This window comes from Sorex fumeus, unplaced genomic scaffold, assembly GCF_029834395.1.
Source record: "Sorex fumeus unplaced genomic scaffold, SorFum_2.1 ptg000002l, whole genome shotgun sequence".
Classification (NCBI taxonomy): domain Eukaryota; kingdom Metazoa; phylum Chordata; class Mammalia; order Eulipotyphla; family Soricidae; genus Sorex; species Sorex fumeus.
In genome coordinates, this window is record NW_026606059.1 from 30,057,893 (window position 1) to 30,082,295 (window position 24,403).

Consider the following 24,403-nt stretch of genomic DNA (forward strand, 5'->3'; position numbering starts at 1 on the left):
ATACTTTCAGAGAGAGCCAAAAATTTGTACATGTATGAAACTTGAAGAGGCTATAATCAGAAGAAGTAACTGGCAGCTATAAAGTAGTTTGTAGAATAAAAACATTCTGGCCCAAATGAAAATTTGGATAGAAGGACAGAGAGTAATGACATACGGTGGAAGACTATTATGAATTTCAATGTTTATGTTCCTAGGTTCATAGGCAAAACTCTGCCCCTCAAATCAATGTTATTGGAAGATGAGGCATTTGAGAAAGGTGGTTAGAAATATGTAAAGCCATGACGGTGTACTTATCCTGAATAGATTACCGGGTGCTCTAAGACAGAAGACTCACACTGTGGGCCACGATGGACTCACAGTCAGTGGTCCGCACCTTGGAAGAAGGCACTTCTCTGAACAAGCTATACCCATATCTCAGACATCCACCTGTAAAAATGATGCAAAAACAATTTGGTATTTACAAACCACTCCATTTATGTTATTTTGTTATAGTGACTGATGTTGACTAAGACAAAAACCTAGAAATCCATGCAACTATTGTCTTCCAGAAGATAGCACTAACTATGAGAGGAGAGAATAGTGAAGAAAGGCAATGTCACTTAAAACTGATATGGGTAAACTGCTGTTTAACCACCGTATTTCAGGACACACTAACAAGTAATTAATGGAAAAATATCAAAAGCCAAATACCTTTTAAAGATACATTAAGATAAAGATGTATGGTTTCACTTATATCTAAAGCATAAGTGAGGCACTTATATCTAAGCATACCTTTTAAATTTCTGAGCCAAGAGAATAAAAAGCAAAACCAGACACAACTAATTCCTATAAAAGAATGAGAACGAACATGCATTATATGTCAAAGAACAAATAGAAAACAATACATATGTATATGATACTCTTAGATTTACTGGCATTTAGAAAATATATAATCACAGTTGCTGAACCAAATTATTTAATAATGTAATCTGGTTAAAGGAAAAATGGATGAAAGAGGGTAACATACAACATAAGGAAAATGATGAGTAAAGAAGAGAAAAATTTGTATGGATATCTAAACAATTCTGCCAATATAACCCTGAAATTTAATACAATGTAGGAAACTATGTCCCCAAAGTTAAAGACATTATGCAAATGAAAAAAATAAAATCAATATGGATTAAGTTTCAATATGATTCCAAAAAATGCATTATTGAAAGGATAAGCAATAAGATGAACTATGTCATGTTTCAAAAGAGAACAGTGCAGTTTAATCGTTGATACTAAAAACATAAAAATTAATTTAAAAAGCATTCATAGAAATTTATGGATAGCATCTAGAAAAATATAAACGTGTATATGTATAAGGGGAAATACATATGTAGTTTTCAGACAATAAAATGACAAAAAGAATAAAACTAATTGCCAAACTATGATGAGAAAATGAAGCTTTTTTATTTTAATAGAAAGAATGCAGAGAAATATCAGATAAGAATCAAGAGTAAATACTGAATTAAATTAATTAATCTTCACATTAAAAGGCACCATTTAAAAATTAAAAAAAACCATTCAGCTAGATAGTTTGTTACATAATATACAACTGACAAGTCACAACAGAATGGGCAGATCTAAACTATGTAACTTAAAGTGACAATAACTAGTTAAATATAATTCTGAATAAAAAGGCATTTAATAGATCCATGTGATATCTCAGAGTATTGAAAGATGAAGTTTATTAAGAAGATGTAGCACTGTATCACTGTCCTCCGGTTGTTCATCGATTTGCTTGAGCAGGCACCAGTAACATCTCCATTCTGAGACTTGTTGTTACTGTTTTTGGCATATTGAATATTCCACAGTGAGCTTGCCAGGCTCTGCCATGCAGGCGGGATACTCTCGGCACCTTGCCGGGCTCTCTGAGAGGGACAGAGGAATCAAACCTGGGTTGGCTGGGTGTAAGGCAAATGCCCTACCCGCTGTGCTAAATAAGTTTTTTTCCTCTTAATTATTCTACATTTTTCTAATTAACATACTACAATTTTATTTATTATTATTTGATTTTTGGGTCACATCCGGAGGTGCACAGGGGTTATTCCTGGTTCTTGCACTCAGGAATTTCTCCTGGCAGTGCTTGGGGGACCATCTAGGATGCTGGGAATCGAACCAGGGTTGGCCACATGCAAGGCAAACTCCCTACCTGCTGTTCTATCGCTCCAGCTCCAATATACTACAATTTTAAAGTAGAAATCATGATAGAACTGTATTTTTTAAAATTTATTGGACTTTGGAGTCACACACAGCCATGTTCAGAGCTTATTCCTGGTAGTAGGGGAATCAAACTAGGGATGGTTACATGTAGGAGAAGCAACTTAACCCCTGAGCTAGCTCTCTGGCCCAACTTAAATTTTTCACTTTCAGTAAAAAATTTTAAAAAGTCAAATTTACTTTTTGCTTTTTTTTTTTGTTTTTTTGCTTTTTGGGTCACATCTGGCGATGCTCAGGAGTTATTCCTGGCTCTACTCCTGACAATGCTCGGGGGACCATATGCTAGGAATCTAACCCAGGTTAGCCACATATAAGACAAATGCCCTGCTTCCTGCTTCTGTGCTATTACTCCAGCCCCCTACTTTTTGCTTTCTTTTTTGTTGTTATTGTTGTTTATCAGCCAAACTCAGTGGAGCTCAGAAACCCTCAAAGATGCTGGGGTGGGCTACATACAAGGCAAGCACCTTAACCTGGTACTATCGCTCTCTCTCTCTCTCTCTCTCTCTCTCTCTCTCTCTCTCTTTAATTTTATTGAATCACTGTGAGAGAGAAAGTTACAAGCTTTCATGTTTGGGTTACAATCACACTATGATCAAATACCCATCCCTCCACCAGTTCCCCACCACCAATCTCCCCAGTATACCCCCCTTCTCCAACTGCCCCCTGCCTCCATGGTAGGTACTATCTCGACTACCCAAATTACCCTTGATTAAAAACCTGTTTAGGCAGCAGGGAGATAGCTCAGTAATAAACATCGTCAATCCCTAGTGAATGTGGAAAGGTCGGACTACGGCTGAATCTTACGAAGACAATGTTTATGAGAAACAGCCTTGTTCTTGACGCTCCATTCGTTCTCAACGGAACCACCATCTCCGAATGCAACAGTTATATATACCTAGATCGAGAAATCAACATGATGAATGACCTGGCACCTGAGTTGCGCAGGAGGAAGAGAGGGGCTTGGAATGCCTTCAAGAGCGTTGAAGAAATAACTAAAAGGACAAAGAACCTCCAGCTACGAGCACATCTCTTTGATTCCACTGTTCTTCCTGCATTAACATATGCCTCAGAGACCTGGACCCTATGAAAACAGGATGAGAATGCTATTCGGGTCTCTCAAAGAGAAATCGAAAGAGCTATGCTTGGAATATCACTATTCACTCAAATGAGAGATAGAATCCGGAGTTCTGATCTTCGTGAACGCTCAAGAATCAGAGACGCTGTCTCATTTGCCAAGGCATCAAAACTCAGATGGGCTGGACACGTAATGAGGTTTACAGACAACCGCTAGACTAGAGCCATTACTGATTGGATTCCACGGGACTTCAAAAGATCACGTGGACGCCCACCTACAAGATGGTCAAACTTCTTCGTCAAGACCCTGAATGATTGGTTTGAGGCTCTGCATGTTCCTAGAATGAACAGATACCATTGGGCTATGCTAGCATGCAACCAGGATGAATGGACACGTTACTGGCACCCGCTCGAGTAAATCGATGAATAACGGGGATTAAGTGATTAAGTGATTAATCCCTAGTGCCACATCACCTGGTCTGCACCACCAGGCGTGGCCCTAGTACTTGGAGCAGTGCTGGGTCTGCGCATCAAACTGTGAGGTTGTCGTAAGGGCCAAGCACTGTAAGCAAAAAGTAAGTAAGATGTAAGCACGTGTTTTTTTATTTATGTGTTTTTATCCATAGATTACTGTGGCATTGCAATTTATAAAGCAAAATAATGAGATGCAAGAAATTAATAACATTGCAGTATAGTAGTTTGCAACAACAATGATGCAAAAATTACTAATGGATCCAGATGGACTTATTTTCCTCTCCACTTAAGGCATCCTTCATCCTTTACAGTGGGTTTGTGATAATGCATTTTCTGTTTATTTTAAATATTTATATTTTATCCTCCTATTTGAAAGATACATACAGTGCTGTTATTTTGTTTCAGTACTTTGAAAACTTCTGTTCTCTTATCTACTTAGTTTTTTTTCTATTTCAGCTGTTTGTATTAGTGTTCCTCCTTTGTGGGTATGGAGTTATTTCTTAAGGCAGCTTTTAGTATTTTTCTTTGTCTTCTATTTTTACTTTAATTTTCTCCATTATGATTTGGCATGCTTTTTTAACAAAAATGATTTTAGGACTATACTTTTAAATCTTGGATTTTCTTAACCAGTGATATTTATTATCACTGGTATTTAAACCTTCATTCATTCATTCAATTCTTCTACACACTTTTTCTGTTTTTCATTGCTTTGACACTTTTCCAGTTTTCTGGATATTATTGATATACAAAATTGTAGTTTTTAGTTGTACCATATAATGATTTTATATATGCATATTTATGAAATGATTATCAGTTTGGTTCAATTAATTTTCATTATCTCAGTTACATTTTTTGGTGCTAAGAATCCTTAAGATACATTCTTTAACAATTTTGTGGCATAAAAATACAATTTTGTTAACTATGGCCATCAAGATATATATTATGTTCCCAAATATCAGATAAGGGGAAATTTTTACCTCTTGATCACCCACTTTACCTTCATCTGTTTAAACCCAATTTCCTATTCTGCTCTGGTAACCATACTCATGTTCTCTGTTTCTAAGTTTCTAGAAAGTTATCATTATTTTTTCACATATAAGGTAAGGTAAAAAGGTAAAGGCCCTCCCGTTGATCGTCGATTTGCTCGAGCGGGCCCAGTAACGTCTCCATTGGAGACTTTGTTGTTACTGTGTCTGGCATATCGAATACTCTCGGTAGCTTGCCGGGCTCTCCGAGAGGGGCGGAGGAATCGAACTCAGGTCGGCCATGTTGGCCGCGTGTAAGGCGAACGCCCTACCCGCTGTGCTATCGCTCCAGCCCTTTTTCACATATAAGTGAGATAATTTGTTTTATTCCTCTAACTCATTTGATTCAGCATAATGCCCCAAAGAACCATTCATTCATTCATTCATTCATCATCCTGTTATTCATCGATTGCCTCGAGCAGGCCCCAGTAACACCTCTTTCATCCTAGACCTGAGATTATATTCAAGGCTCTTTCGGAGAATGAGACCCATCATTGTTACTGGTATTTGGCATATTTGGTACTCCATGGGGAGTTTGCCAGACTCTGCCCTGTGGGCAGGCTACATTCGATAGCCTGCAAGTTTGTCCAAAGTAGGAATGAGATAATAAGATGTCATAAAAAGATGTCCTGATAAGATTTCGCGCTGCCATAAATGCGGCCGTGCGGTTCCAGGAACTGGATTTTATAATCTCTGAGTCTTGGCCGTTGATGGGATTACATGGCGCCAGGGGGCCAGGTGGTGGGTGTGACCCCCGCCTACTGGAATTTGGAGGGTCTGGGTGGAGGATGCTCGACTCCAATCCGAGTAGGCTTGGAGCTCTCCGCCCCGGAACCCGCGTGACTTTGTCCCTCTGCCAGTACCTTCATGTGTGCAGAGAGTGGTCTCAGCATGGTGGTGGCTGGTCCTGGAGGTCTTCGGCTGCCAGAGCCCTGGTCGGGGCGGGGAGGAAAGCTCAACCTGCTCCCCTCCAAGGGGCCCCGGCGAGGAACAGCCAGGCGCGGGGGCAGGAGACTGCACTGTTCTCGTCCGGGAGCTGGATTTTATAGTCTCTGAGTCTTGGCCGTTGATGGGAATTACACGGCGCCAGGGGGCCAGGTGGTGGGTGTGACCCCCGCCTACTGGAATTTGGAGGATCTGGGTGGAGGATGCTCGACTCCAATCCGAGTAGGCTTGGAGATCTCGGCTCCGGAACCGCGTGGAAGAACAATTCATCAGATAAATAATATTGCAGCATGTGTGTATACATTTTCTTTTTCCATTCATCAGTCTATGATCATTAAAATTGGCTGTTGTGAATAAGACTGCAAAGAGCACAGAAGTACAAATATGCTCATGATAGTGTTTTTGTTTTCTTTGGATATATACCTCGAAGTGGAATTACTGAATCATTAAGCAGTTTTAATTTTAAAGAAACCTCCATATGGGTTTCCATAGAAATATTCAAGGATTTTCTTTTCCCTCTTGAACTTATTCTATCTTTTAAAAAAAATACCCATTATAAAAGATGTGTGGTATTATCTTACTGTGACTTTGATATGCATTTCCTGCCCACATGTTCATGTATGTTTATTATATTTATTTATTTATTTGAGGTTTTTTGTTTGTTTGTTTTGTTTTTCTTTTTTGGGTCGCACCAGGCAATGCACAGGGGTGACTCCTAGTTCTGCACTCAGGAATTACTCCTGGCGGTGCTCATGGGACCATATGGGATGCTAGGAACTGAACCCGGGTTAGCCACGTGCAAGGCAAATGCCCTACCCCCTGTGCTATCTCTCCAGCCCCATATTTGATTTTTTTTTAATTGAATCACAGTGAAGTACACAGTTACAAGTTGTTCATGTTAGTGTTCCAACACCCGTCACTTCCCCAGTGCACATGCCAAACACCAAAGTCCCAAATTTCCTTTCTTCCCTTCCTCCCCCAGCTCACCTCCAACCCCTGGCCTGCATCTATAGCAGGCAATTTCCTTTTTTCATGTGTATATTTAACTTTGGTATGTCTTTAAAAAAATGGCAAATCAGTTTCTCTTGGAATTGAATGTTTACATTGTTTCTGTGTCCTTGATTTTTTCATTTTAAATTAAGTTGTATAAAATCTACAAAATCTGATTTTTAATCCTTTATCAGATATGTTTTCAAAGAAAATATAGTTTTATTTATTTTTATAAAACATATTTTATTCGCCAACATGGCTTGGCGCAAGCCTCAGGCAACCGACATCGAACATCCGAGCTCCCAAAACAGTTCAGTGAAGCGATAAAGGAAGACCTCAAAGAGAGAAGAGCAGCAGTGCTGGCAGATGCGGCAGAAATCGGGAAAAGCATTCACAATGCCCACCTGTCCTTTGCCAACTAGAAGACTAAGATGACTGCTCTCCAATGTCCTGATGGATCTATCATATCCTCAAGAAGGGCAATGGAGAAGATTATCCATGACTTCTACTTGGATCTTTTCGATAGCCATGTCCACCTGCCCACATACCAAATTCCGCAGGATGGATATGTTCTTCCCAACATTCTCCCTTCCGAAATCTGACACATCATTTGCTTCGAATATCACCGTTCACTCAAATGAGAGAAAGAATCAGGAGTTCTGACCTCTGTTGAAGGTCAAGAATCAGGAACGCTGCCCTGGTCTGCGCGGGACGGGCACAGAGGCCCAGCTCTGGGCAACCAAGCTGAACGGCTCCTATTCCAACCAGGTACAGCCCGCCCCCAAGGGCCTGGGACCCTCTGTGCGCATGCACAGCTAGCTCCACCTCCTAGAAAGCCGGTTTCACCCCTGGTCTGCGCGGGACGGGCACGGAGGCCCAGCTCTGGGCAACCAAGCTGAACAGCTCCTATTCCAACCAGGTACAGCCCGCCCCCAAGGGCCTGGGACCCTCTATGTGCATGCACAGCTAGCTCCACCTCCTAGAAAGCCGGTTTCACCCCTGGTCTGCGCGGGACGGGCACGGAGGCCCAGCTCTGGGCAAGCAAGCTGAACGGCTCCTATTCCAACCAGGTACAGCCCGCCCCCAGGGGCCTGGGACCCTCTGTGCGCATGCACAGCTAGCTCCACCTCCTAGAAAGCCTGTTTCAACCCTGGTCTGCGCAGGACAGGCAAGGAGGCCCAGCTCTGGGCAGCCAAGATGAACGGCTCCTATTCCAACCAGGTACAGCCCGCCCCCAAGGGCCTGGGACCCTCTGTGCGCATGCACAGCTATCTCCACCTCCTAGAAAGCCAGTTTCAACCCTGGTCTGCGCGGGATGGGCACGGAGGCCCAGCTCTGGGCAACCAAGCTGAACGGTTCCTATTCCAACCAGGTACAGCCCGCCCCCAAGGGCCTGGGTCCCTCTCTGCGCATGCACAGCTAGCTCCATCGACGTTCCCAACTCCTTGATCAGTGCAAGGGACTCTTTCCGGAGCTGCGGAACAGTTTCTACGAAGCAAATATCACACTGATACCAAAAGCAGACAGAGATACCACAAAGAAAGAGAATTACAGACCAATATCCCTGATGAACACAGATGCAAAGATCCTCAACAAACTACTAGCAAATAGAATCCAACTACTCATCAAAAAGATCATACACCATGACCAAGTAGGATTCATCCCAGGGATGCAAGGATGGTTCAACATTCGGAAATCAATCAACATAATCCATCAAATCAACAAAAGAAAAGATAAAAAGCATATGATTATATCAATAGATGCAGAGAAAGCATTTGACAAGATGCAGCACCCCTTTATGATGAAAACCCTAGCCAAAATGGGTATAGAGGGGACCTTCCTCAACATAATTAAAGCCATCTACCACAAGCCTACAGCAAGCATCATCCTCAATGGGGAAAAACTGAGAGCCTTCCCTCTAAGATCAGGGATGAGACAAGGATGCCCACTCTCTCCACTGCTGTTCAATATAGTACTGGAAGTACTTCCAATAGCGATTAGGCAGGAAAAAGATATTAAGGGCATTCAGGTATAGGAAAGGAAGAAATCAAGCTCTCACTATTCGCAGATGATATGATACTCTACTTAGAGAACCCAATAACCTCCACCAAAAAACTCCTAGAAACAATAGACTCGTATAGTAAAGTTGCAGGTTATAAAATCAATACCCAAAAGTCCATGGATTTCCTATACGCAAACAGTGAGAGAGAAGAAAGCGACATGAAAAAAACAATCCCGTTCACAATTGTGCCCCAGAAAATCAAGTACCTAGGAATCAGCTTTTCTAAGGAAGTAAAGGACCTGTACAAAGAAAACTACAAAATGCTACTTCAGGAAATAAAAGAGGACATGAGGAAATGGAAAGATATCCCCTGCTCATGGGTCGGGAGACTTAACATTGTCAAAATGGCAATACTACCGAAAGCATTGTATAAATTCAATGCAATCCCTATAAGGATACCCATGACATTCTTCAAAGAAATGGAGCAAACACTCCTGAAATTTATTTGGAACAATAAGCCCCCACGAATAGCTAAAGCAATTCTTGGGAAAAAGAAAATGGGAGGAATCAACCTCCCTAACTTCAAACTGTACTACAAAGCAGTAATAATTAAAACAGCATGGTACTGAAACAAAGGCAGAACTGCAGACCAATGGAACAGGGTTCAATACACTGACATCTCCCCTCAATCATATGATCATCTAATCTTTGATAAAGGTGCATGTAATGTGAAGTGGAGTAAGGAAAGCCTCTTTAACAAATTGTGTTGGCATCACTGGACGGCTACATGCAAAAAAATGGGCTCAGAACTCTGCCTAACACCGTGTACAAAAGTAAGATCAAAATGGATTAAAGACCTCAACATCAGACCAGAAACCATAAGGTACATTGAAGACAAAGTTGGCAAAACCCTCCATGACATTGAAGCTAATGATATCTTCAAAGATGCCACGCCATTGTCTGAGCAAGTGAAAACAGAGATAGATAAATGGGACTATCTTAAACTAAGAAGCTTCTGCACCTCCAAAGAAACAGTGACCAAAATACAAAGACAGGCTACAGAATGGGAAAGGATATTCACCGAATACACATCTGACAAGGGGTTGCTATCCAGGATATACAAAATACTGGTTAAACTCCACAAGAAGAAAACATCCAACCCCATCCAAAAATGGGGCAATGAAATGAACAGAAACTTTCTCAAAGAAGAAATCCAAATGGCAAAAAAGCACATGAGAAAATGCTCTACATCATTAATCATCAGGGAGATGCAGATCAAAACCACAATGAGATACCATCTCACACCTCAGAGACTGGCCCACATTCAAAAGAACAAAAGCAACCGATGCTGGCGTGGATGTGGCGAGAAAGGGACACTCCTTCACTGTTGGTGGGAATATCGACTGGTTCAGCCCTTCTGGAAAACAGTATGGACAATTCTCAAAAAATTAGAAATTGAGCTCCCATTTGACCCAGCAATACCACTCCTGGGAATTTATCCCAGAGAGGCAAAAATGTATAGTCGAAGTGACATCTGCACTTGTTTGTTCATTGCAGCACTCTTTACAATAGCCAGAAACTGGAAGAAACCTGAATGCCCAAGAACAGATGACTGGTTAAAGAAACTTTGGTACATCTACACAATGGAGTACTATGTAGCTCTTAGAAAAGATGAAGTCATGAAATTTACATACAAGTGGTACAACATGGAAAGTATCATGCTAAGCGAAATGAGTCAGAAAGAGAGGGATAGACATAGAAAGATTGCATTCATCTGGGGGATATAAAGTAACAAAATATGAGATTAATACCCAAGAATAGCTGAGATCTGCACCAGGAGGATTATTCCATAGCTTAGTGGCCAGTCGGGCATTCTAGAGGAAAGGGTAGCTCAGATAGAGAAGGGATCACCAAATAAAGGGTGTTTGGAGGATCCTCCCAGGAGGGGAGATGCGTGTCGAAAGTGGACTATGGACTGAACATGTTTGCCACTCAATGCCTCTTTTGCAGATCACAACACCCAAAAGGGGAGAGAGAGAACACAGGGGATTGTCCTACCACAGAGGAAGGGGGGGATGGGGGTATGGGGGTGGGGGGGATATTATCCATGGTGGTGGAAAATGGGCACTGGTGGAGGGATGGGTATCTGATCATTGTATAATCAAACCCAAGCACAAAAAATTGTAAATCTACAACTGTACCTCATGGTGTTTCACTAATAAAAAAATATTAAAAAAAAAAGAATCAGGAACGCTGTCTCGTTTGCCAAGGCGTCGAAAATCAGATGGGCTGGACACGTAATGAGATTTGGAGATGACCGCTGGACTAGAGCCGTTACTGACTGGATTCCATGGGATGTCAAAAGATTGCATGGCTACCCACCTACGAGATGGTTAGTCTTCTTCATCAAGACCCTGAACGATCAGTTTGTGGGTCTTTGTGTTCCTCGAATGAGCAGATTCCACTGGACTACACTAGCACGTGACAGGGACATATGGAGACATTACTGGTGCCCACTCAAGCAAATTGATGAGTAATGGAATGTCAAGTGATCAAGTGATCATATATGTAGCACTGCATTGTAGTACTGTCCTCCTGTTCTTCATCGATTTGCTCGAATGTGCCCAGTAACGTCTCCATTGTGAGACTTGTTGCTACTGTGTTTGGCATATCAAATATGTCACGGATAGCTTGCCAAGCTCTGCCCTTCGGGTGGGATACTCTCGGTAGCTTGCTGGGCTCTCCGAGAGGGGTGGAGGAATTGCGCTCAGGTTGATGTAGTCAGCCGTGTGCAAGGCAAATGCCCTATCACTGTGCTATTGCTCTAGCCCATCAGAAATGTAAATTAAAAATATTTTTCCCATTTAAATGAATAGAGTGACTTCTCATTTTGTTATTTTTTTTCCTTTACTATGAAGAAACTATTTATTTGAAAGTCATCCTACTTGTTTGTTTTACCTTTTGAGGTCACTACATTATATATCAGTTCAAAAGAAAATATTGCCATGAGCTATGTTAAGGAATTTACCCCATGATGCTTCCTTCTAGAAGTTTTATTTTATCAGCTCTCATGCTCAACTTTTTCATTTTGAGTTGACTTTTTGCATATTATGTAAGTTAGGAATCCAGTTTTATTTTTTCATATATGGCTTTCCTATTTTCCTAAGCCATTTATGAGGGAACTGTCTTTTTCTCATTGTATCTTTTTAATTCTTTATTGTGGATTTATTAATTATGTGTGTTTTCATTTATTTTGAGGTTAACTCATTAATTTATTCATAACTTACTCATTAATTTATATATTTGCTCTTATGCCAGTACCTGACCATTTTCATTACAGGGGTCTGGAGAGATAGTATAGCAGTTAAGGCATTTGCCTTGCATGAGGCTGACCTAGGTTTGCCTCTTATCACTCCAAAATGTCCCCCAAGTCTGCCAGGAGTAATACCTGAGCACAGAGGTAGGAGTAAGCCCTGAACATGACCAGGTGTGACCCAAAACATTCTGTTTCCATCACACTAGTTATTTTTAACACAGTTTGAAATCAGGAAGTACAATGCATCCAATTTTGTTCATCTTTCTTAAAAATTATTTCTTGAAAAAACTATTTTTCAAAGAATAAATATAATAAAAAATATTCTACCTGACCTCACCAATAGACCCATTAACATTTTGGCAAACATGTATGTATGTAAATATCAATAAAGTATTTAATAATACTTGATATCTTGATCACTTGACATCCTGTTATTTATCGATTTGCTCAAGTAGTCACCAGTAATGTCTCCATTTGTCTCTGTCGTGTGCTAGTGTAGCCCAATGGCATCTATTCATTCCAGGAACATGAAGAGCCTCAAACCGAACATTCGAAGAAGTCTGACCATCTCATAGGTGGGCAGCCAAATGTTCTTTTGACATCCCGTGGAATCCAGTCAGTAACAGCTCTAGTCCAGCGGTTGTCTCCGAATTGTGTTACGTGTCCAGCCCATCTGATTTCCTACGCCTTGGCAAACAAGACAGCATCACTGATTCTTGATCATTGATGGAGGTTAGAACTCCAGATTCCTTCTCTTACTTGAGTAAAGAGTGATACTCCAAGCATAGCTCTTTTGATTTCTCTTTGGGTGACCTGAAGAGTGTTCTCAACCTGTTTTTGTAGGGCCCAGGTCTCTGAGGCGTATGTTAATGCAGAAAGAACAGTGGAATCAAAGAGATGTGCCCAGAGCTGAAGGTTCTTCATCCTCTTAGCTATTTCTTTGACACACTTGAAGACATTCCATGCCGCTCTTTTCCTTCTGCATACCTCAGTTGCCAGGTAATGCTGAACTTTGTGACTCACCAGGACTGAAGACCCAAGATCCTTGGCCTGCCTCCCCCATTCTCTGGTATCCCAGGGCTCACACCCATAAGACATTCCCTGCTGGCGCCAGATAATCTCATCAGCAGATCTCCACTACACAAAGGCCACCTTGCTCCAGGCTGCTTGCGGCTGTGTGACACATCATAAGACACTTTATATCCATTTTCAATAATTAGCACACTGTATTCAATGGGTTTCAAATATGGTAAGAACCATGTGGTTCACCACCTCATCGTGGTTGGGTGGCAATGTTGCCAACCAGTGAAGAGTGAACCAACAGGTGCTACAGATCATTACAACAAGCTCCCTGTCGCGTATTTGGTATGCCAAAAACAGTAACAATACTTGGTATAAGTATGTATATATGTGTGTGTATATATATATATATTCTCTTAACCAGTAAGTTAATCTTTAGAAAGTGATCTATATACTATTTATAAAAAATTTAATTTAATAATGTGTTTGAAAAATGGAATCTACACTCAGGCTAATCTACTTAATTTCCATAAACTCTAATATAGTATATTAATGAATTCTACTAATATTCAAAACTTTGCATTTGCAAAAACAATCAATATATTTAAAGTAATTATTAGTCCTTCTCATATAGTGGCTAGTATTTTGTTCTTCTTTAAATCCACATATGAGAAGAGCTTATAATTTTCTGCTAAAATAATTTTAAATATTTCTATATTTCTATAGCACTGTCCTCCCATTCTTCATCAATTTTCTCGAGAGGGCATCAGTAATGTCTCCCTTGTGAGACTTGTTGTTACTGTTTTTGTCATATCGAATACATCACGGGTAGTTTGCCAGGCTTTGCTGTGCAGGTGGAATAATCTTGGTAGCTTGCTGGGCTTTCCGAGAGGGGTGGAGGAATTGCACCCAGGTCGGCCAATAGCACATTTTACTGTGATGTTTTGAAGTATACTGATGAGATTTCCTAAACTCTTAACTAAAATGTATTACTTTAGCATGTTTATATTTCAAATCATCCATTTTTCTTATTATTTTTATTCCACTTAAATTATATTTTCCAGACATTTAACAATGATTGCTATTTTTAAAAGCAGTAGCATACTTTTAACTTCAATTATTGTTACTTAGAAACATTGAATATTTTGATATATCCTGTCACTGTCACTGTTCTCCCGTTGTTCATCAATTTGCTCAAGTGGGGCCAGTAACGTCTCCATTGGAGACTTTGTTGTTACTGTGTTTGGCATATCGAATACATCATGGGCGGCTTTCCAGGCTCTGCCGTACGGGCGAGATACTCTCAGTAGCTTGCCAGGCTCTCTGAGAGGGGCGGAGGAATCAAACTCGGGTCGGCCATGTTGGCTGCGTGCAAGGCAAACGCCCTACCGCTGTGCTATCGCTCCAGCCCGTTTGATATATCCATTGTTTTTTAATTTACTTATCTTTGTCTTGTTCTACGTGTGCTGCTTTTGCTCAGTGAACATCTGGCTCTGTGCTCAGGGATTATTCCTAGTAGGTTTCAGTGGACCATATGGCATGCTGGGATTGAACCTGGTGGGCCAGTTGAAAGGCTACTATCTCTGTAGCCACCTTAAATTTTCTCTTATTTCTCTATTTTGCTTAACTTTTTTAAATAAAGCTATCATCTGAACTATTCTCAGCTTTTTGTTCAGTTAATATCAATTTTTACAAAGTATGTTAGTTTTCTGTATTAGTTTTTTCTATATATAAAAGTATACATACTTTTTAACAAAGTATAAGATTAATACCCAAGAATAGCTGAGATCAGCACCAGGAGGATTACTCCATAACTTAGAGGCCAGCCGGGTATCCTAGAGGAAAGGGCAGTTCAGATAGAGAAGGGAGCACCAAATAAAGGATGTTTGGAGGATCCTCCCAGGAGGGGAGATGCATGTCGAAAGTAGACTATGGACTGAACATGTTTGCCACTCAATGCCTCTTTTGCAGACCACAACACCCAAAAGGAGAGAGAGAACACAGGGGATTGCCCTGCCACAGAGGCAGGGAGGGATGGGGGGATGGGGGTGGGAGGGATATTATCCATGGTGGTGAAAAACGGGCACTGGTGGAGGGATGGGTATCTGATCATTGTATAATTGAAACCCAAGCACAAAAAAAATTGTAAATCTACAACTGTAAAAAAAAAAATAAATAAAAAAAAATTAAAAAAAAAAAGTATACATACTTTTGTGTGATTTCTTTTTTTTTATTGAGAGACATGCATTGGCATTAAAATTTCATCTGGCTTTCATTGTCTTTTATTGACATATTTTAAATATAAACATTTAATGTGACAATATATGCATTTACTTTTAAAAATTCTTATAATTTGCTGTATCCTTTCTATTTTAGTTTTTGTTTCCTTAGTTATATATGTCTCAATGACTTGTTTGCTTTTACTTGCAGTGAAAGTTTTTAAAGAAGTTACTTTATTTTTTAACAGGATTTTACCATTACATATCTAAAAACTAATTTGGGTCTCTATTCATCTAATCATCAAATTCAAAATGCACGTATTTTTTATATATACTGAAAACAATCTATTTAAATTGCACTAATTTATATACTTTCATTTTATTTTTTCTCAAAAATGCTTATTTGTCCTGTGGTTAGCTTTAGGAACAGGAAGATAGCTAAGAGGATACCATTTTTTGCCCTATTAAATTTCTCAAGAGCTTTATATTTATATTCAATTTCTTTTCAAATTTTCCAGTGATTTTTTATATTTCTTTGCTCTCAATTACAGCAGTCATTTGCTATTATCCTTCCCTATTTCTGAATTTCAATCGGATTAATCTTTGTGTTTGTGGAAGTTTTGAATAGATTTTTTAAAGGAAAGATAATGTATTTTATATTTCTAGGCACTTGTGTTGCAGAGAATTTTTCACACGAATAACAACATTTTTTAAATTCAGGATTTTCCTATTGTAAGATTTTCCTCTTCAAATCTCATGATCAGTGTTTCTTTTCATCTGGCATTTAGTTCCAGGGTGTTGACTGTTATTTTTTAGTAATTGTTTTTGCTAGAATGACTGGTTTGTTGCCCAAAGTATAGTTTTGACATGTCTGGTTATTTTGTCTCATTTTAAAATCAGGAAAAACAATTATTATTATCATTATCACTATCATTATTTTATAAATTTCATTCTCCTATTAGTTTATATGTAGATCTTTTTCTGAATTTGGCAAGAGCATATCAACAGTATCAATGAAAAATTTTCTTCATAAAAAATGTGTTCTATGTACACTATTAATTCTGCTTGTGAGGCAGTAGCACAGCAGGTAGGGTGTTTGCCTTGCACACGACCGACCTGGTCAGCCCAGGTTCAATTCGTCCTGTCCCTCTCGGAGAGCCCGGCAAGTTACCAAGAGTATCTCGCCTGCATGGCAAAGACTGGTAAGCTCCCCATGACATATTCATTATTCCAAACACAGTAAAAACAAGTCTCAAGATTGAGATGTTACTGGGCCCGCTTGAGCAAATCAATGAACAACGGGAGGACAGTGCTACAGTGCTACAGTTTTTTAAAAAACATCTTCACATGTTTTATTATACTTTACAGATTCCTTTCATTTTCTGCTTATTACTGGTCATGTTCAGCCTGGTACATTTCTTTCTAAATCAACTCTGCGTATTTTGTTTGACCTCCAAACTCTTCTGTTATTTTGATATTATAATCTTTTATTATAAATAACATGTTTCTTTTTCCTATTCCATTTTCTATTTATTTTTACTAGGCTGCATCAATAACAAAAATGTTACCCTTTCACAATAATTTTTCAGTGACTTTCTACCCTGCTATTATGCTGAAAAATTTTCATCCTGCGCTATAGCTATATAAAGAAAATATGTTTTCTTTTAATCTATTCCTAAAAACTATAAATTGGAGTTGAGTCTAGTCAGAAGATAGACCACATCAAAAACTTTAATAAGGAAAGTGACAGATCAAGATTTTTACCTGAATGATGGTTTTCAAATTTCTGCTAAATTACTTCAAGTAAGTTAGAAATGTGAGGCAACATCTAGTCAAGTGTATGTGAAGCCATGGCAAAGGGTTTTGGCTTCTGCAAAATCCTACAGAAATACTATTAGACACAACAAAAACTGACTCTGATTTCACTGTCTCTTGGTGAAGAAGGGGGGACATTAGGTTAACTCTTTGTATGTGTCTTCCTTTCTTTGTACTCTGAACTTCAAGCTCCAGAAACAGTTGATAAAGCAAACTTTTGAACTTGGATCATAATTGTATTGTGTCAATTCTCGATAAAGCATCTATCATCTAATTTAACTCTCTCTACATGACCTCCTTCTTCTGCTTCTACAATTGAATTCTGAATAACACAGGTACACACTGAAATAACTATACTGCTCCAAGTGCCACCTTTGTAAGTGTACAGCTACGTGATTGTCAAGTATATTTTATTACTCTTGTTTGGTTGTTTTTTTGTGTTACATCCAGCAGTGTTTAGGTCTTCCTCCTTGCTCTGTGCTTAGTTATCACTACCTTTATACTCGGGGAACCATATGTGGCTCTAAGGATCAAATCAAGGTTGGCAACGTGTAAGGCAAGTAGCCTAATTCTTGCATTATCTTTTCAGCAGCTTAGATTTTTCATTATCTTTCATAGCACTGCCAGAATTCACATTTCCTTTCCTGGAGAATCCAGGGAGGTAATATAGGCATTCTTTATAACTACATGTTTTATTATAATATATACATATATATTACATATATTAACCCGTAGACAATTCATTTCCTAGTCTTACCACATCTTCTGAGAAACTTGATTTTCTAGGACTCCTTGGAATACAAGTTTTTTCCATTCTGGCTTTCTCTTCAAGCCCGTACTCTTCCTTGAACATGTATCTCTCTTTCTTTTTTCTCTGTTTCCTTTGCTTGCCTATTTCTCCCCTGGAGAAGCCTGTGTTCTCTCTCAAACATGTGCTTCTTTCTTTCTCTTCCTTCACATCTTTGTAAATAAGTTTCAATAAAATCTATCTTGCTTCAAAAACCAACAACAACAAAACAGAAGAAAAACCAAACAACTTGTTCTATTTTACCTCCATTCTATATACCCAAATATAGATATTAACATGTGCATTAATCTCAAATGGTTTAAGTAAGAGAGGTATTAATATAGGAGTTTGGATAGAAGCAATAGACTTGTCACCATCTTAAGTTCTCAAATTATATGATAATAGAGAGAGAAGCAAATATCGTCATAGTTTATGTTAGGTTCATTTCCTGATTTTCAGAGAAAAACTCAGAATCCTTCAGCATTTATTATTAATTTTTACTGGACTGTGATTTTTATCATTTCTGACCAGAAATTTTATTTATTTGGGGAAATATGGTCTTCACAAATGGTGTTCTGGGGGCCCTAATCTCTGCCCTCTGGGCTGATGGGTCAATATGAGAGTTGAGGGTTCAGTGTCAAATCTCTGCTGTGTCAGATTCCCTCATCTACCCTCTCAGTGCTTTCAGCCTTCAAGGCTACACTCAGCAATGCGCAAGGTGTCATGTGCTATCAGTGACTGAACCAGGGTCAGCTACATGCAAGTCTTCTTCTCTTCCCTCAAATGTCCTTAACACCTGATTATATATCCACCTCAAATTTATTTCACAACTTATTTGTATAGATGATTAACTGAAAAGACATCTTCCAAATTCTGAACATTTATAACTTTCTTTTCCTTCTAAATTTTATTATATTGCACAAAGAAATGTAGAAGTGACATTTATTAAATGTAAAGTATTTTCATATTCCTTATAAACATATAACTAAAATGATCATTGTAGAAGAAAGTATATATAGAACAGTGAAAGGTATTAAAAACATTAAAGGACTCTTCTGAAAAGAATATAAAAATTATGTTCTAATATATAGAGATGAAATGAGTAAAGGACATACTTTTTAAAAATAAAGATAATTGGGTTAAAATTATACAATATCATCTTCATACTACACTTGATCTTAGCCAAAAGGCCAAGAAGTGATAGCACAGAGGTAGGGCGTTCGCCTTACAAGTGGCTAACATGGCCAACCCGAGTTCGATTCCTCCGCCCCTCTCGGAGAGCCCGGCAAGCTACCGAGAGTATTCGATATGCCAAACACAGTAACAACAAAGTCTCCAATGGAGACGTTACTGGGCCCGCTCGAGCAAATCGACGATCAACGGGAGGGCCTTTACCTTTACCTTACCTTTATCATCTTCATGAAAGATATAGAAGAAGCCAATCACAAATTAGAATGAGAATTAGAATTAGAATGAGACCAAAAATGGAAACTGGATTCTCACCTCATCTTATTCTTCTTTACTGACTTCTATTTATAATATTCTTAAATGTTTTCTACATATATTTAGAAGAACATCAAGGTGTCAAAACTTTTTTGCAACCATATCCAAATATGAGACCCATTGTATTTTTTTAATTAAAAAACTCAAAGTGAAGGAAATTTTTTTCGTTATCTTTTCTTAATTTTCTTATTTATTACTTTCCTTGGGCTGGAGCGATAGCACAGCAGGTAGGGTATTTGCCTTGTGCGCAACCAACTTGGCCGACCCGAGTTCGATTCCTCTGCCCCTCTCGGAGAGCCTGGCAAGCTACCGAGAGTATCTCGCCCACATGGCAAAGCCTGGCAAGCTACCCGTGACGTATTCAATATGCCAAACACAGTAACAAATCTCAAAATGTTACTGGGCCTGCTCCAGGAAACGATGAACAACGGGAGGCCATTGACATTAACAGTGATTACTTTCCTTACATTTCTTACCTTTTTTCTAATATTTCAAAATTTCTTCTTTTGTTATTTACTTTCTGTTTAGTGATTTTTTTAGTTATACTTTTTAAAAAATAATTCTGCCAATCACAAATTACGTTCGTATTTCTTTAGTGGCAATGTCTTGATTCTCCCTTTGATTTGGAATATAAGAAATTTGGTTTTTTTTTTTTTTCTAGCCCTGAAAGCTATTATTCTGCTTTGCTTCACACCCAGGGTTTCTCTTTAGAAAGCCATGCTTGAATTTTCTCCTATTGGTCAAGTGTTAATTTTTTTCCAGTCTTTTCAAGACATTTTCCTTTGTCTTTAGTTTTCAAGTGTCCAATCATGATGTGAAATTTATTGTGTTTATCCTATTTGAATTTTCATTTATCTTTAATCTGTCAGTTTCTATCTCAAGTCTGGGAAAATTTTCAGACATTATTTCCTGGAGCACATTTTTTAGACCCATTGCTTCCTCTTCTTTCAGGTGTCCGAGAGTACAGATGTTAGTTTATTATATTCCACACTTCCCATAACTCTGTTTATTTTCTTTTTCTCTCTCCTTCATGTTGTTTCACTTAGGCAAGTGCTTTTGTTTGTCAGTTCAGATTCATTCTTTTCCCTCTCATGGCTCTTGGTCTCAGTTTGGGGCTAAGAGTTCAGCGTATTGTAGTTTTTAGATTTAAAATTTCTACTTGATTCTCATATTTTCCATTTACATGTTGAGACTTTCTTTTATATATATTTCAAGCAAGTCTTAAATATTTCTTGTAGCCGTTTTAAAAATATTTATTGGTATTCTCATATCTCTGTCATTTCAATGTTGGCACAAAGTAAACGCATGTTTTCTCTTTGAGATCTTTCTTGTTTGCAGTATGATGAGTGATTTCTGATTGAAACTGACATATTTTCATTATGGTTTCAGTCCCTGGATTCCAGTTAAGCCTTCTTTTTTTCTGTAGCTGGCTTTCTTTGACATATCTTTGCAAAGGGAAAAACTTTCTCAGTACAAGAAGTGGAGTTAAAAGTCCACATTGCTCACTTTTTCGACTGACACCTGACTAGAGTTGGGGGAACTTTTCATCACTGTTAGTCAGAAGTTTGTGCTGCTACCAAAACCGTGTGGGGAGGGCCTCATTATTAGTAGGCAGTGGTAAGGTTTTCACTCATCACTAAACTTCCTCTGGCACCATCCCAAGGGAGAGAGTGAGGGCAAGGAATTCCGGCTTCCTCTAAAGGTTCCTTTTGCAAGACAAAGGGGGCTTGATACTAACCAGAAGGGATGAACTTTCATGCTTCCCCATTTGTTACCTTTGGACACAAACCCTGCAAGAGTCTGGGGCACCTTTATAGCTTGCGTGAGACTGAAGTATAGTTTCCCACTTGGTCTTTATTACCAGGAGTATAAATGGGATAATTTTGTTTTGTTTTGTTCTGTTTTGCTTTTCCCTGTTAATGGCTCGAATAGAATAGTTATTGTCTAAAAGTTTTTTTTTATTTTAATAGGTTGCCTCATCCTGGATTTTGCTAGAAAGAGCCCTATTTTTTTTAAACATGTTTCTTTATTTGACTTTTCAGTAGCAACCTAGTCTGTAGTAGATGAGGAAAAAAAGAAAGACTTTATTATGTTTTATGAGACTAAGGAAATTGACTGCTTTCTTTTTTGCATTTCAAACTTTTTTTAGTATTATCAAGTAAATTATAGGAGTTTTGGTTCAATTTAGATATTAGAATAAACAATATATAGCTCATCTTCTGAGAAGCAAAAGTAAATCCTTATCCCGTGTAACTATTTTTTAAATTATTATTTGACTACTACTTTAAATACATTTCTCATCTGAGATGGCACTTAAACTGTGAGAAAACATATTAAGTTTCTTAGCCCTTTTTTTGGTGAGCAGATATTTTTGAAAAATCTTTATTGGACAACTATTTTTTTAAGTTTTTTTAAAAAAATTTTATAAAGTAGCTCACAATATTTGGTAACTGTTAGTATTCAAACACAAATCCCACCACCATTACACCTTCCCACCACCATATTTCAGATGTTTCCGTCCCAAACCCAAACCCCTGCCCCAAAGCAGAACCGAAGTAATATATTTTGTATTGTTTGTTATGAAAAACCCAAGCCCCAGATAGGAACCGAAATAATTTATGTTGTATTGTTTGTTATGAAAAACTTCTGATAATGCTACCAAAAAGTTTCCTTAGAGCAAAGAGTGTGAAGATTGTGGTATTTCACTGAGGGTCCATTAAGCCCTTCTATAAGAGATCACTAACATGTTGTTAAAGGTTGAGCCTTGTGCCTATATCTGAAAAAAATATTTCCTATATCTGAAAACAATATTTCCCTCTAAGATTGGTTGTCTCCTACATTGTACCCCATCAAATGTGGTGTGGTACTTTTAGAGTATGGGTAGGGTGTGTGGTATGAAGTGTCGCACAGCCATGAATAGTTCACTTGCGGGTGAGGCCCAACCTGAGCTTGTGGACTGCAGCCATGAGCAGGGCAGCAGTTGAGTTCTGGACATTTTGGGCTGTAGGAGCTGGGTCTCTTGGGGTGAGGAGTGGTCTCACCCAACCCCATCCAGGGCGCCCTGAATGAGACAGCGTGGCATGGGGTCTGGTGGCATGGTTATGGAGACCATTGACCACTATTTGTAGTGTTTTTGTTCCCAAATGAATTTAAAACTGTGGGGAAATTTTTATAACTGTTATATCATTTATGAATGTTCCAAATCAAACTGCAATTAAATAAATATTGTATGAGGATTTTTTTCTAGCATTTCTTGTATTTTTATTGATGGAATTTTGGTTTAACCTTTATATTTTCTTTTTAAATTCATGTGAAATTTATTTGCATGTGTAACAGAGATATAGCTGTAGCTCTATGTTTTAGTTTCTATAAACAGTTAATAAGCATGCCATATTCTTGTTGAATATTTTTTCCTTTTTTGAGTGCCTAGAATTAGTTTCATGTGCTTTGGTTTCATGATGTGATATTTTCTGGCAGACTTTTCTTCCCTGAGATTTCTGATGAAGATATTACTCTTTCACAAAAGACTTGGTCCTTTTCTTTCAGACTTGCTTTGTCAACAAAAAAGGCCCTCCTTTTGCCATTTGTTCTAATGCCCATCAATCTTGCTTCCTCTATGAAAGCAAACTGGCTACCTGAGAATGTAAAAGACAGGCCTATCATTTTTAAATAAAGGAAAATAATCTTTTCCAAATTAAAATTACTGGAATTTCTAGGCTGAAGTCAAACAGGGGAAGTAGGTAAGTTTTTCTTTACAACTTCTGAAGGCAGGTTGCCCTATATTCTATAAAGCAAAGATACCTTTCTGGTAGAAACAATGGTAAAAAGGATTGATAAGAATGTTTGTTAAATGGTGTAATTTAAAAAGCCGAAATAGGAAATAAGCAAATGTCATGTCATACCAAACAATGACCTATTTGCATGCATTCATTAAACAACCCATGATTTTGGCTGGGGTTTTCCATTTGAGCTTGTAAGGGTCAAGAAAATATTTTGTCTTTGTTAATATTGTAAATTCAAAACTTTCTAAATACCAAATAATAATGGTTGATAGTTTTTCTTTTCAAAACTGTAGTTGAGAATTTAAATTTTTTTAGGGTGAAACTAGCACTCTTTGCAATGTTTTTATTTCTACTGAAATATTGCTTTTATTTCAATCTGTGATTTGGGCACTTTAAGACTCTGAGACATATAAATTACTATTCATCTATTTCATGTGACCTTTCAGTATGAAAAGCAATGACATATATATGAGTGTGTATACATGTATACATATCTATTTAATAGAATTTGCACTTATAGATACAATTTTGAGAATGATCAAAATATCTTTGAATAATTTGTCATTCAATGCTTAACTAGATGAATTAAACAAAGATAATCTATTATCTATTAAGCCTGATTCTTGAATATGGAAAGAGATCATCTTTTACCTCTACTTATTTTTAGAGATTATTTTATTTCCTACAATTGTTAAGTCCATTGTCTTTGCTTAATTGTAAATATAAGAAATGGATAAGATTTTTTTTTCATTTCTAAACTAAATAAAAGAAAAAGAAGCTTTGTTTAACTTGACAACCTGGTGTTTAATGTGCCCTTACTTAAAAGTTACATGTTTTAGTAGACTGTTATCTATAGAAAAAAAATGAAGGATATTTAAAAATTAAAAACTACATAATTACTGCCTAGAAATTCCAATAATTCTAATCCAAACACAATGATTTAAACAGCAAACTATACAATGTAAAATTATATATATTTGTGTGTGTGTTTGTATATATGTATATGTATATGTATATGTATATGTATATTTCCATGCTGGAGAGCACTTTGGGGAGGTCAAACTGGTTGCATTGTTTTGGTGTGAGTTGAGGACCAGTTGTCTTGGTTCAAAATTAGGGTTCATATATTGCCAAGAAAAATTAAATGGGGTTAAGTTTTCTACACATCAACCTTCCTCATCCAATAATGGGTCTAATAATCAGAGTG

The 24,403-nt window shown here is 38.1% G+C and overlaps 2 pseudogenes; one reads left to right on the forward strand and one right to left on the reverse strand.

The window, feature by feature from the left end:
- The first annotated feature begins 347 nt into the window (after positions 1 to 347).
- Positions 348 to 24,403, forward strand: part of LOC130022045 (60S ribosomal protein L9-like) — a 60,989-nt pseudogene continuing 36,933 nt past the window's right edge.
- On the reverse strand, positions 19,009 to 19,113 carry LOC130023497 (uncharacterized; annotated as a pseudogene).